The 12,714-nt window shown below is 39.3% G+C and overlaps 1 protein-coding gene, 1 non-coding gene and 1 pseudogene across 2 annotated transcripts in view; 1 reads left to right on the top strand and 2 right to left on the bottom strand.

Moving 5' to 3' along the window:
- Positions 1-9,909, bottom strand: part of KNL1 (kinetochore scaffold 1) — a 73,772-nt gene extending 63,863 nt beyond the window's left edge. Inside the window, exon 1 of the mRNA XM_059372531.1 lies at positions 9,776-9,909. The gene's annotated coding sequence lies outside the window, so the exon portion shown is untranslated. The remainder of the gene's footprint in view (positions 1-9,775) is intronic.
- On the bottom strand, positions 7,366-7,523 carry LOC132000369 (U4 spliceosomal RNA; annotated as a pseudogene).
- Positions 9,910-10,240: 331 nt separating the features above from the next.
- TRNAS-GCU (transfer RNA serine (anticodon GCU)) lies at positions 10,241-10,322 on the top strand. The gene has a single exon. It is a non-coding gene; the product is annotated as a tRNA-Ser (tRNA).
- The last annotated feature ends 2,392 nt before the right edge of the window (positions 10,323-12,714 follow it).

The following is a 12,714-nucleotide window of genomic DNA, read 5'->3' as shown; positions in this document are numbered from 1 at the left end:
GAGCCACCCAGGCGCCCTGTTTTTTCTTTTTAATGTCCATTTTTACAGTTATATTCTATCCTTTCATTGTATTTTATTTTTGTACATATATAAGTTTATCTTTCTTTGCAATTTTGGGATCTAATTTTCTAAAAAACAAAAACAAAAAAAACAAAGTACACACAGAATCCAGTGTTTTGCTCTATCCTGCTTACCTATCCGATTATATCCCCCCCTTTTTTCCTAGTTTCAGGTCTCTTCTGATTTGTTTAGGGTACACGTCTCTAGGATTGTTGTTGCCATTATTAGTATTTTGTTCTCTGGACAAAATGAGAAGATGGAAAACTCACCTCAAAAAAAAATAAAAGAGACCAAGAGGCAGTACTGACTGCCAGGGATCTAATTGATATGAACATTAGTAAGATATCAGAACTAGAGTTCAGAATAACAATTATAAAGATACTAGCTGTGCTTGAAAAAAAGCACAGAAAGCACTAGAGAATCCCTTTCAGGAGAAATAAAAGAATTAAAATCTAACCAAGTTGAAATTTAAAAAATGTTATTACTGAGAAGCAATAAAAAATGGAGGCTCTAATGGCCAGGATAAATGAGGCAGAAGAGAGAGTAAGTGATATAGAAGACCAAACAATGGAGAGTAACAAAGCTGAGGAAAAAAGGATAAACAGCTATTGGAATAGAAGGGGAGAATTTGAGAGATAAATGATACCATATAGCAAAACAGTATTCTAATACTGTAACTGGGATCCCAGAATAGGAAAGAGAGAGTGGGGCAGAAGGTATATTGGAGCAAATCATAGCTGAGAACTTCCCTAATCAGGGAAGGAAACAGGCATTCAAGTCCAGGAGGCACAAAGAACCCCACTCAAAATCAATAAAAATATAGCAACCCCTGGACATATAATAGTGAAGCTTGCAAACTTCAGAGACAAAGAGAAAATCCTGAAAGCAGCTCGGACCAAGAGGTTTGTAACCTGTAACGGTAGAAACATTAAATTGGCAGCAAACCGGGGCACCTGGGTGGCTCAGTGGGTTAAAGCCTCTGCCTTCGGCTCAGGTCATGATCCCAGGGTCCTGGGATCGAGCCCCGCATCAGGCTCTCTGCTCAGCAGGGAGCCTGCTTCCTCCTCTCTCTCTGCCTTCCTCTCTGCCTACTTGTGATCTTTGTCGAGTAAATAAATAAAATCTTAAAAAAAAAAAAATTGGCAGCAGACCTATCCATGGAGACATGGCAGGCCAGAAAGGACTGGCATGATATATTGAGGGTGCCAAATGAGAAAAATATGCAGCCAAGAATACTTTATCCAGCTAAGCTACCATTCAAAATAGAAGGAGTGATAAAAAGCTTCCAGGACAAACAGAAACTAAAAGAACTTGTAATCACCAAACCAGCCCTATAAGAAGTACTGAAAGGTGTCCTCTAAGCAAAGAGAGATCCAAAAGTAACATAGACAAGAAAGGAACAGAGACAGTATAGAGTAACAGTCACCTTACAGGCAATATAATGGCACTAAATTCCTATCTTTCAATAGTTCCCTGAAGGTAAATAGGCTAAATGCCCCAATCAAAAGACATAGGGTATCAAATTAGATTTAAAAAAAAAAAAAAAAAAAAAGCAAGACCCACTGATATGTTGTCTGCAAGAGACTCATTTTAGACCCAAAAATTCTTCCAGATTGAAAGTGAGAAGGTAGAAAATAGTTTGTCATGCTAATGGACATTAAAAGAAAGCTGGGAGGTAATCCTTAGACAAATTCGATTTTTAATCAAAGTCTGTGATAAGAGATGAGGAAGGATACTATATCATAATTAAAGGGTATATCCAACAAGAAGATCTAATAATTATAAGTATTTATGCCCCTAACATGGGGGCAGCCAATTATATAACCCAATTAATAACAAAATCAAAGAAACAACAATAAAAACACATTAATATTAGCGGAGTTTAACACCCCCATCACTGAAATGGACAGATCATCTAAACAGAAGATCAACAAGGAAATAAGTGGATGGACTTCACTGATATATTCAGAACATTCCATCCCAAAGCAACAGAATACACATTCTTCTTGAGTGCACATGGAACATTCTCCAGAATAGATCACATCCTGAGTCACAAATCAGGGTCTCAACCAGTACCAAAAGATTGGGATCATCACATACACAGAGGCTAAAGAGTATCCTACTAAAGAATGAATGGATCAACCAAGAAATTAAATAAGAATTTTTTTAAAAATTTATGGAAACAAATGAAAATGAAAACACAACTGTTCAAAATCTTTGGGATCCAGCAAAGGTGGTCCTAAGAGGTAAGTATTCAGCACTATAAGCTTTTCTCAAGAAACAAGAAAAGTCTCAAATACACAATGTAACCCTATACTTAAAGGAGCTGGAGAAAGAACAACAATAAAGCTGAAACCCAGGAGAAAAGAAATAATAAAGATTAGAGCAGAAATCAATGAAATAAAAACTATAAGAACAGTAGAAAAGATCTATGAAATTAGGAGCTGGTTCTTTAAAGGAATTAATAAGATTGATAAACCCTTGGCCAGACTAATTAAAAAGAGAAAGGACCCAAATAAGTAAAATCGTGAATGAAAGAGGAGAGATCACAACCAACACCAAAAAAAATACAAACTAGGAAGAAATGGATGCATTCCTAGAGAAGTATAAACTACCAAAACTGAAACAGGAAGAAATAGAAAAACCAGTAAGGAAATTGAATCAGTAATCAAAAATCTCTCAACAAAGAGCTCAGGGCTAGATGGCTTCCCAGGAGAATTCTACCAAACACTTAAAGAAAATTAATACCTATTCTTCTGATGCTGCTTCAAAAAACAGAAATGAAAGGAAAATGCCCAAACTCTTTCTACGAGGTCAGCATTACCTTAATCCCAAAACCAGACAAAGACCCCACCAAAAGGGAGAATTATAAACCAATATCTCTGATGAGCATGGATGCCAAAATTCCCACCAAGATACTAGCCAGTAGGATCCAACAGTATATTAAAAGTATTATTCACCATGACCTAGTGGGATTTATTCCTGGGCTACAAGATTGGTTCGACATCTGCAAATTAATCAATGTGACATACACATTAATGAAAGACAAGAACCATATGATCCTCTCAATAGATGCAGAAAAAGCATTTGACAAAGTACAGCATCCATGGGGCGTCCGGGTGGCTCAGCCATTGGGCATCTGCCTTTGGCTCAGGTCATGGTCCCAGGGTCCTGGGATTGGGTCCCACATGGGGCTCCCTGCTCATTGGGAAGCCTGCTTTTCCCTCTCCAACTCCCCTTCTGTGTTCCCTCTCTGGCTGTTTCTCTCTGTCAAATAAATAAATAAAATCTTAAAAATAAAAAAGTACAGCATCCATTCTTGATTAAACTCTTCACAGTATAAGAATAGAAGGAACATACCTCAATATCATAAAAACCATATATGAAAAACCCACAGCAAATATCATTCTCAACAGTGAAAAACTGAGAACTTTTCTCTTAAGGTCAGGAACATGACAGGGATGGTCCACCCTCACCACTGTTGTTCAACATGGTACTAGAAGTCCTACTCTCTGCAATCAGACAACACAAACAAAAGGCATCCGAAGCAGCAAAGAAGTCAAACTCTTACTCTTTGTAGATGACATGATTCTCTGTGGAAAACCCAAAATATCTCACCCCCAAATTGCTAGAACTTATACAGCAATTCAGCAAAGAGGCAGGATATAAAATCAAAGCACAGAAATCAGTTGCATTTGTATACACTAAGAATGAGACAGAAGAAAGAGAAATTAAGGAATTGATCCCATTTACAATGGCACCAAAACCCATAAAATACCTAGGAATAAACCTAACCAGAGAAGCAAAGAATCTGTATTCTGACAACTACAGAACACTCATGAAAGAAATTGAGGAACACACAAAGAAATGGAAAAATGTTCCATGCTCATAGATTAGATTAGAAGAAAAAATATTAAGTCTATGCTACCCAGACCAATCTATACATTCAGTGCAATCCCTGTTATCAACATTTTTCACAGAGCTGGAACAAATCATCCTAAAATTTATATGGAATCAGAAAAGACCCCCATATAGCCAAAGCGATGCTGAAAAAGAAAACCAAAGCTGGAGACAACACAACTCCAGCCTTCAAGCTCTATTACAAATCTGTAATCATCAAGACAGTATGGTACTGGCCTAAAAACAGACACACAGATCAATGGAACAGAATAGAGAACCCAGAAATGGACCCTCAACCCTACAGTCAACTAATGTTCAACAAAGCAGGAAAGAATATCGAAAGGAAAAAAGACAGTCTCTCTTCAACAAATGATGTTGGGAAAACTGGACAACCACATGAAGAATCAAACTGGATCATTTCCTTACACCACACACAAAAACAGACTCAAAATGGATGACAGACCTAAATGCGAGACAGGAATCCATCAAAATCCTAGAGGAGAACACAGGCAGCAACTTCTTTGACCTTGGCCCCAGCAACTTCTTGACAGACACATCTCCAAAGGCAAGTGAAACAAAGGCAAAAATGAACTATTGGAACTTCATCAAGATAAAAAGCTTTTGCACAGCAAAGGAAACAGTTGACAAAACCAAAAGGCAACCAACAGAATGGGAGAAGGTATTTGCAAATGTCTTATCAGATAAAAGGTTACTGTCCAAAATCTATAAAGAACTCATCAGGGTGCCTGGGTGGCTCAGTGGGTTAAGCCGCTGCCTTCGGCTCAGGTCATGATCTCAGGGTCCTGGGATGGAGTCCCGCATCGGGCTCTCTGCTCAGCAGGGAGCCTGCTTCCTCCTCTCCTCTCTCTGCCTGCCTCACTGCCTACTTGTGATCTCTCTGTCAAATAAATAAATAAAAAATCTTAAAAAAAAAAAAACTCATCAAACTCAACACCAAAACAAACAACACCAAAAAAGAAAAAATGCCTTCAAGAAATGGGCAGAAGATATGAACAGACATTTCTCCATGGAAGACATACAATGGCCAACAGACACATGAAAAGATGCTCAACATCACTTGGTATCAGGGAAATACAAATCAAAACCACAATGAGATACCACTTCACACCAGTCTGAATGGCTAAAATTAACAAGTCAGGAAACAACAAATGTGGGCGAGGATGTGGAGAAAGGGGAACCCTTTACACTGTTGGTGGGAATGCAAGCTGGTACAACCACTCTGGAAAACAGAATGGAGATTCCTTGAAAAGTTGAAAATAGAGCTACTCTATGACCCAGCAATTGCACTAGTAGTTATCTACCCCAAAGATAACAAGTGTAGTGATCCGAAAGGGCAACTGCATCCCGATGTTTATAGCAGCAGTGTCCCAATAGCCAAACTATGGAAAGAGCCCAGACGTCCACCAACAGATGAATGGATAAAGAAGATGTGGTACATACACACACACACACACACACACACACACACACACACACTGAAATACTACTCAGCCATCAAAAAAATGAAATCTTGCCATTTGGAATGATGTGGATAGAACTAGAGGGTATTATGTTAAGCAAAATATGTCAACTGGACAAAGACCATTATCATATGATTTCACCCATGTCGAATTTAAGAAACAAAACAAAGGGGCATAGGCAAACAGAGGCAAAAATAAAAGAAGATGAAATCAGAGAGGGAGAAAACCATAAGAGACTTAACCATAGGATAAAAACTGAGGGCTGCTATGGGCAGGTGGGATAGGATAACTGGGTGAAGGCATTAAGGAGAGCATGTGATACAATGAGCACTGGGTATTATATACAACTGATGAATCACTGAACTCTACTCTGAAACTAGTAACATACTATATGTTAATTGAATTTAAATAAAATAAAATTTTAAAAAATTAAAATTTAGAAAAAAAAATTTTTAAACCAATAGCAAACATCAACTTAATGGTGACTTTGATGATTTCCCTCTGAGATCAAACAAGTATGACACCTATTCCCAATTCTGTTCATCACCAAATCTTAGTGTTCTATTTCCAATATATAGCCCAAATGCATTCACTGCTATCTTCAGTGCCTTCATCATAGTTTCAAGCTATCATTATCTCTCATGTAAACTACTGCAATATTGACCTCAATGGTCTCCCTACTTTTACTCTTATCTTCCATAGGCTCTTCTCTACATAGACAGTTACCTTCTTAAACATAAGTCACGTTTAAGAGACTCCTTACTTAAAACCATTTAATGGCTTCCAATGGCTTTCCATGGTAATGAGAATGAACTCTTCACCAGGATTTATAAAGCTCTCTAAGATCTGGCCTCTACTGGCCTTTCAGACTTCACATTCATCTCATGACACTGTCTTCCTTACTATTCTAGCCACACTGAATATTCCTGTACACACTTGTTCCCGTACACACAAAGCTCTTTACTGAGCCACTGAATTTATATTTGCTATTCTCTCTTGGCAAAAAAAAAAAAAAAAAAAAAAAAAAAAGCCAAGAAAAACACTTTTTGTAGCACTATGTATGTCTCTTTTGTAACATTACCAAAACTGCAATCTGTTATGTAAATCAATTATTCCTGGTATTTCCCCAAACCACCTGTGCCCCAACAGTAAATTCAATTAGAATAAGGCTAGAATTATGTTCACCGTTACATTCTGAGAAACTAGCACATGCTTTGTAAATAATAGGAGTTCAATAAATATTTGCTAAATGAGTAATTAAGAAACAAGAAACAATTATTTCAAATTACTTTTACAATTACTAATATGCATAGTTTTTCTCCTTTGGGGAATATTTTCAAATTCAGTGACATATTCAAAATTCACAGATAAAAATATTAAACGCTATCAAATCAGGATCACTTGGACATCTTCACTGTTGGAAATAGTCATTGAACATCATTTCTATCTAACCTGTAAACCAGTTGATATTTAATTAAGTGATGAGATTCAAAGCTTATTGAAATCCTCCTTTAAAAAAAAAAAATTATTGGGACGCCTGGGTGGCTCAGCTGGTTAAGCAGCTGCCTTCAGCTAGGGTCATAATCCCAGCGTTCTGGGATGGAGTCCCGTTCTGGGATCGAGTCCCACATCAGGCTCCTTGCTTGGCAGGGAGCCTGCTTCTCCCTCTGCCTCTACCTGCCACTCTGTCTGCCTGTGCCTCTCTGACAAATAAATAAATATAATCTTAAAAAAAAAAAAATCTTGGGGTGCCTGGGTGGCCCAGTGGGTTAAAGCCGCTGCCTTCGGCTCAGGTCATGATCCCAGGGTCCTGGGATAGTGCCCCGAATCGGGCTCTCTGCTCAGCGGGGAGCCTGCTTCCTCCTCTCTCTCTGCCTGCCTCTCTGCCTACTTGTGATCTCTGTCTGTCAAATAAATAAATAAAATCTTTAAAAAAATTCTATTTATTATATAACTGTAAGTTCCACCATCAAAAGAAATAGGGTACCCCAGATCACCATGTTAAACTTCATTTGTTTCAATTAGCAATAATCGCGCCTCAGATAAACCTCATTGGCTACGATACTGCCACTGCGCAAAGCTATTTGTAAAATGCTTTTATTGTTGAACTCTTGGTCACTGCCACATTAACAAATTACTGATTGGTTCTAAAACTGTGCACCTGGCACCAGGGGTTCTATGGCATACTCATAGAAGTATCTTGGGATATTTTAAATTTTTGAGAGAAACAGCAATTTTTGACATCTGTCATGCACCAGTGTGAACTACTAGCTCAAAATAGTACCTCTTTGTATTACATTCATTTTGATAATATATTATTGCAAAGCTGGATTTTTGGCAGTTGTTATGATATGAAGCAAGTACTTTTTATCAGTGTGGTACTGGAAATGAGGGTGGCAGTGTCCTATATGACAACAAGATTTGAGAAGTTGTGTAGTGTTCAAGAGGCACACATAGCCAATTAGTAAATAACTGTGATGATTTAAGCATAAAATAAAAATATTGTTTTTTTCTTTCAATTATGCATATTTTTTCAAAGGGTTACTAAACATTAGGACATAAATTTATTTCAACTTAATAACTTTTTAAATTATTTGGACGTACCGACTTAATAAATGGAATTGTTAGTTATTTCTTTTGATCCAAGGGCACCAACGAGCCAAAAAAGTTTGGGAATTACAGTCTAAATAATCCAAAACACTTCAAACTACAGATACTGGGCCAGAGTCCTTAAGAGGGTTTTTTGTTTCGTTTTGTTTTACATTTTGAATGGGTTACAGAAAACAAAACAAAAAAACAAAGAAGAACATGCAACAGAGACCATGCTGGTGACCACGTAGACTGCAAAACCTGAAATATTTATATCTGGCTCTTTGGCTACTCCTGCATTTACACTACCAATTTCTAAGGTTAATGTATTCCATTGTGCCCACTGATAACAGTCTCTAGACCTGTGCTATCTGATACAGTAGCAACTCAAATTTAATTTAAATGAAATAAAACTTAAAATTCAGCTGTTTAGGCACAATTAGCCACATTTCACGTTGTCATTTGACTAGTGGGGAACCATGCTGGACAGTGCAAATATAAACCGTTACCATTTTCACTGAAAGTTTTATTAGACAGCACTAACAATATCTAGATTATCTTCTACTATGCTCTCTTATTCAGTATCAGGCATGTCACTGATACTACCACTCCATACATTTTTGTATCTATTTGTCATCTTGTAAACATTTCCAGCCATTCACATAGTGAAGAATTGAACCCAGTCTTTACTTAGCAACATCTTAAATTGACTCATCGCCATCATGTATCCTTCCCTTCAAGTTCCACCTCAAATGCCCCTTTCTCTACAAAGCCTACTTTAGTTTCCAGCGCCAAAAGCATCAAATAAGTGCTCCCTTTTATGTGCTCCCATACCACCTTACAATGTCCTATAATCCTTTACATTGTTTTGCATCATGGCTATTTGTGAATGTTAATCATTTTCTCTTCTGGACTGAAAATTCCTCCAGATTAGGGTCTCTGAGTCATTCGCTCCCGGCCCTAGCACAAGACAAGGAACCCAATAAATACCTGAGGAATTCGATTGATCCAATTCAAATGAAGTACAAACTTCAATCTTAATATCTGGGGTAAGCTCTGCTCTGGTTTTCTCCGTCATATCGACAAATTTATCTCTAAAATTCCAATCGGCAATGTTTGAGAATTTTTTTTCTTAAACTCAATATTGAGATAAGCAGCAAGAAAACGAGTCTTTAATAAGCTCCGAGCTATAGTGGCCACAAGGAGATATTTTCAAAAACTCGTCTGTGGTTAATACTGGCTTTATTTGTTAATGTTACTGTAACTGCTGGAAACCGAATGTCTGTTCAGTGCTGCCAGTAAACAAACTACGACCTGACGAGCGCTTAAAACCACTCAACGCTGTCACTTAATTTACAGCTAAGAAACGACCGAGTCGGAAATACAAACCGCCGGGAGTCCCCTAGGGAAGAGGTGCGAGGCACCGTGCGGGAGCCCTGACAGAAGATGGCGGGGCGGGGCGCAGCCGACCCGCAATCCTAGCAGGCCGGAGGGGCTCAGGTGTGGAGGGAAAAGTGCTAGGGAAGAGGAAGGAGCACAGAGTGCAGGCCCCGGTAGGCAAAGAGCCCCACAACCCGGCAAAAACTTCTACCCTGGGCCCAGAGCTTTCGGAGGCCGCCAGGCGGAGGGAGCGTCTCCACGTCCCACCACCAAGCCTTCAGAGCGCCCAGAAAAAAACTAATGCCCACCTCCATCACCCCCCCCACCCGGGAGCCTGGAACGAAAGGGTCATTCTCTTTACCCACCGCAATCCAGCTTCTTGACAAAGGCTGCTCAGACTTGTTTGGGGTCCGCGCGCTCCTCAGAGAGCAAGCCGCCCACCGACAAACCTCGCTACGCCCGGACTATTTCAGGGAAGCATTCAAATCTAACCGCCTAGCTGTTGCACATGCGCAAAACCGCTCTACGCGGCGGCTCCGCCCCTTAGACTCCCGAGCAATCCTCTTCCTGATTCTTTTAAGCAAACTGCCTTCCTCCTGCTCTGTATATAAATTTTATTTCCTTAAAGCCTATCTCATTTTCCACCGAATTTTTCTTTGTCCCACCCCATTGTAGAGCCCTCACATCATGGCAGCAGCCATCTTCTTTTGATTACTTGCTGTAAAAATGATCAGATATTTGTTTCCGTACAAAATGGCGGCCTCCATAACGTTGCGTCACATCCCCCCAGTATTACTCCCTATAGCTACCAGGAAGCAGTAGGTATCTGGGACGAGGTGGCCGAGTGGTTAAGGCGATGGACTGCTAATCCATTGTGCTCTGCACGCGTGGGTTCGAATCCCATCCTCGTCGAACGTAACTTTTTATTTGCGATTGAAAATACTTGATTATTCCAGTTACTGTTTACTAGTGGATATACTCTGGCAGGGTCAATATCTGGTTTGAGGTGTTTGGAAGGTAGCTTTTGGAGCATTCTAACGTCGCAGATAAACACAAGAGAAAGAAACATCCCAGATGTGTGTGCTTGATTTAGTATCTTTTTATATGAAGTAAACAACAGTGCTTAGAATACCATGTTAATTAACCTAGCTACTGAGTGAGGAACTTGAGTTATCATAAACCCTTACCCCGTGGTTTTTAATACCTGTCCTCGTTATGACATACCAGGTTTTCACTGCAAAAGCTACTATAAAACAGTGTTCAAGATTCCCTTCCAGTCCCCAGCAGGTTGCACGTGCTCAAAAAAAGTATACACTGGGAAATATTAAAAAGATGTTGAGGACATGCAGAAACTTAGCAGTATCTAGAAGCCAGAGACTGAGAACCCGAAAAATGGCTACCTTAACCACGGAAGAAAAGTGTTAAGCCTGTTCTTTTATTTAAACAGAGAGGGAGGCACAGGGGACAGAAATAGAATAGAGGGGTTCTCCTCTTCAAAGGTAATCAGGCAGATTCATTCAACTCATATTTAACCAGTATTTATCCAGTATTTATTTATTTATTTATTTATCCAGTATTTATCCAGTATTATCTACAGCACCACAATGAAATGCATCACTTTAACTCATCATAACCCTATGATCATGATAGACATTTTTATTACTCCTTTTTACAGATGAGGACACTGGAAAATAAACTTGTCCTAGGTTATACAGTTTCTATAACTGTATAAGAAAGGGCAGTGTATGTAATCCAAGTCTGTCGAGCTCTGCTGGGTCTTAACCACCATCCAATATGGTGCTGGAGATTAGCATTCAGTGCTCATTTATCCCTTGCAGAAATGATTTACATGTCCTCTCTCCCACGTGGCCATGCACACTGCAGAGTGCCTTAGAACCTGGCACCTGGCTGGTGTTTCTGCAAGCTTTGCAGCCCTGAGAAAAGGCAAAAGCCCCTGCTCCACTGGTGCCAGTGGTTCATCCCTCACTTAAATCCAAATCCCTTAGAGATGTTGATGCCACTCTGCGTTGAGGGCTTTGGGTTGCTCCAACACCTGTCTTCAGCCGTGCTCTCCAATCCATTTGCCACCCTGCTATTAGGAAGTGTTACTATCCCAGTTCCACACACTCATAAAGAGTTCATGGATATTCAATTGGTTATTCAGTTGGAGGAAAAAGTGCATCTTTATTTTCACTAATCTATCATTGAAAGCACTGCCCTCAATAAAAGTAAGCAATGAACTATAGTAATATTAACCTTACCTGTAATTTTGCTACCAAGAGAAATCACAGATACATTTATATTCCATTACCTGCTCATCACTACTTCAAAATAAGTTATTAGATCTGCCATTATCTTGTAAAGTTATGCATTCCTAAGTACATACAGTATTATATCACAGATTTTAAAAATATTTCAGTAACTGTATTCCAACATAATTGTTTCCTTTGTATTCCAACAAACTTAATTTTATGTATTTAAAAACAGCATTCTGAGAAGCAACCAAATGACTTCACCAGACTGCCCAAGAGGTCTATGTCACCAAAAAAGTTAAGAACCTCTGACACTTTTCTAAAGTGTCCTGAATATACCAATATTCACTTGTTCTGAACTAGGCTTAGCTCTATACCTAAGACCTATGCTATTCCTACTCCTCTCCCTGGAACATGTTTTTGCTCCCCTGCACCTCCTTCCCATTCACCACTGCCTGCCTGGCTCCTGCTTCTCCTTCAAATCTTGGCTTAGACATCATCCCCATCAACAAGTCTCCCTTTGCCCTGCAACCCTCAGCTCCGTGTTAGATTCTCTGCAATTAGTCCATGTACTCTCTCTTGCTCTGGGCCTTTGCAGTCCTCCCGGATACTCCTGGACTGCTCTCCTCCTACCTCCTGCTTACTACCCCAGCAGTTGCCAGACAATATTTAAATGGACTATTAGGACTGCAACCTCTCTAAAGACTGGCAAGACTGCATCATTTCTCTGAGTTTTGTCTGCTTCCTGTGGCTACGGCTTCCTATGGAAAACTGATAAGATCTATCAATGTTTCCAGTCTGTACAAATAAAAAGTGAGTGGATTGCTTTCCCAAAGGAACATCTTCAGCTGTAGAAATTCTGAAAATATAAAGCACTGGAAGTGTCTAGAGGAAAAAAAAAAAAACTTGTGAGTGGAAGTTCACTTTTCTGTTCTTCAGTTCTTCACCTGTATTCATGCTTAGATCATTTGTGGTTTCTTCCATATGAAATTGCAGTGATACTTGCAATGACAGTTCAGTGTTTTGCATTTCTATAATCTCTTCACCTGTAA

The sequence above is a fragment of the Mustela nigripes genome, chromosome 13 (assembly GCF_022355385.1).
Source record: "Mustela nigripes isolate SB6536 chromosome 13, MUSNIG.SB6536, whole genome shotgun sequence".
NCBI classification, from domain to species: Eukaryota; Metazoa; Chordata; class Mammalia; order Carnivora; family Mustelidae; genus Mustela; species Mustela nigripes.
The sequence above is the reverse complement of the archived record's forward strand: the minus strand, read 5'-3'. Positions and strand labels throughout refer to the sequence as shown.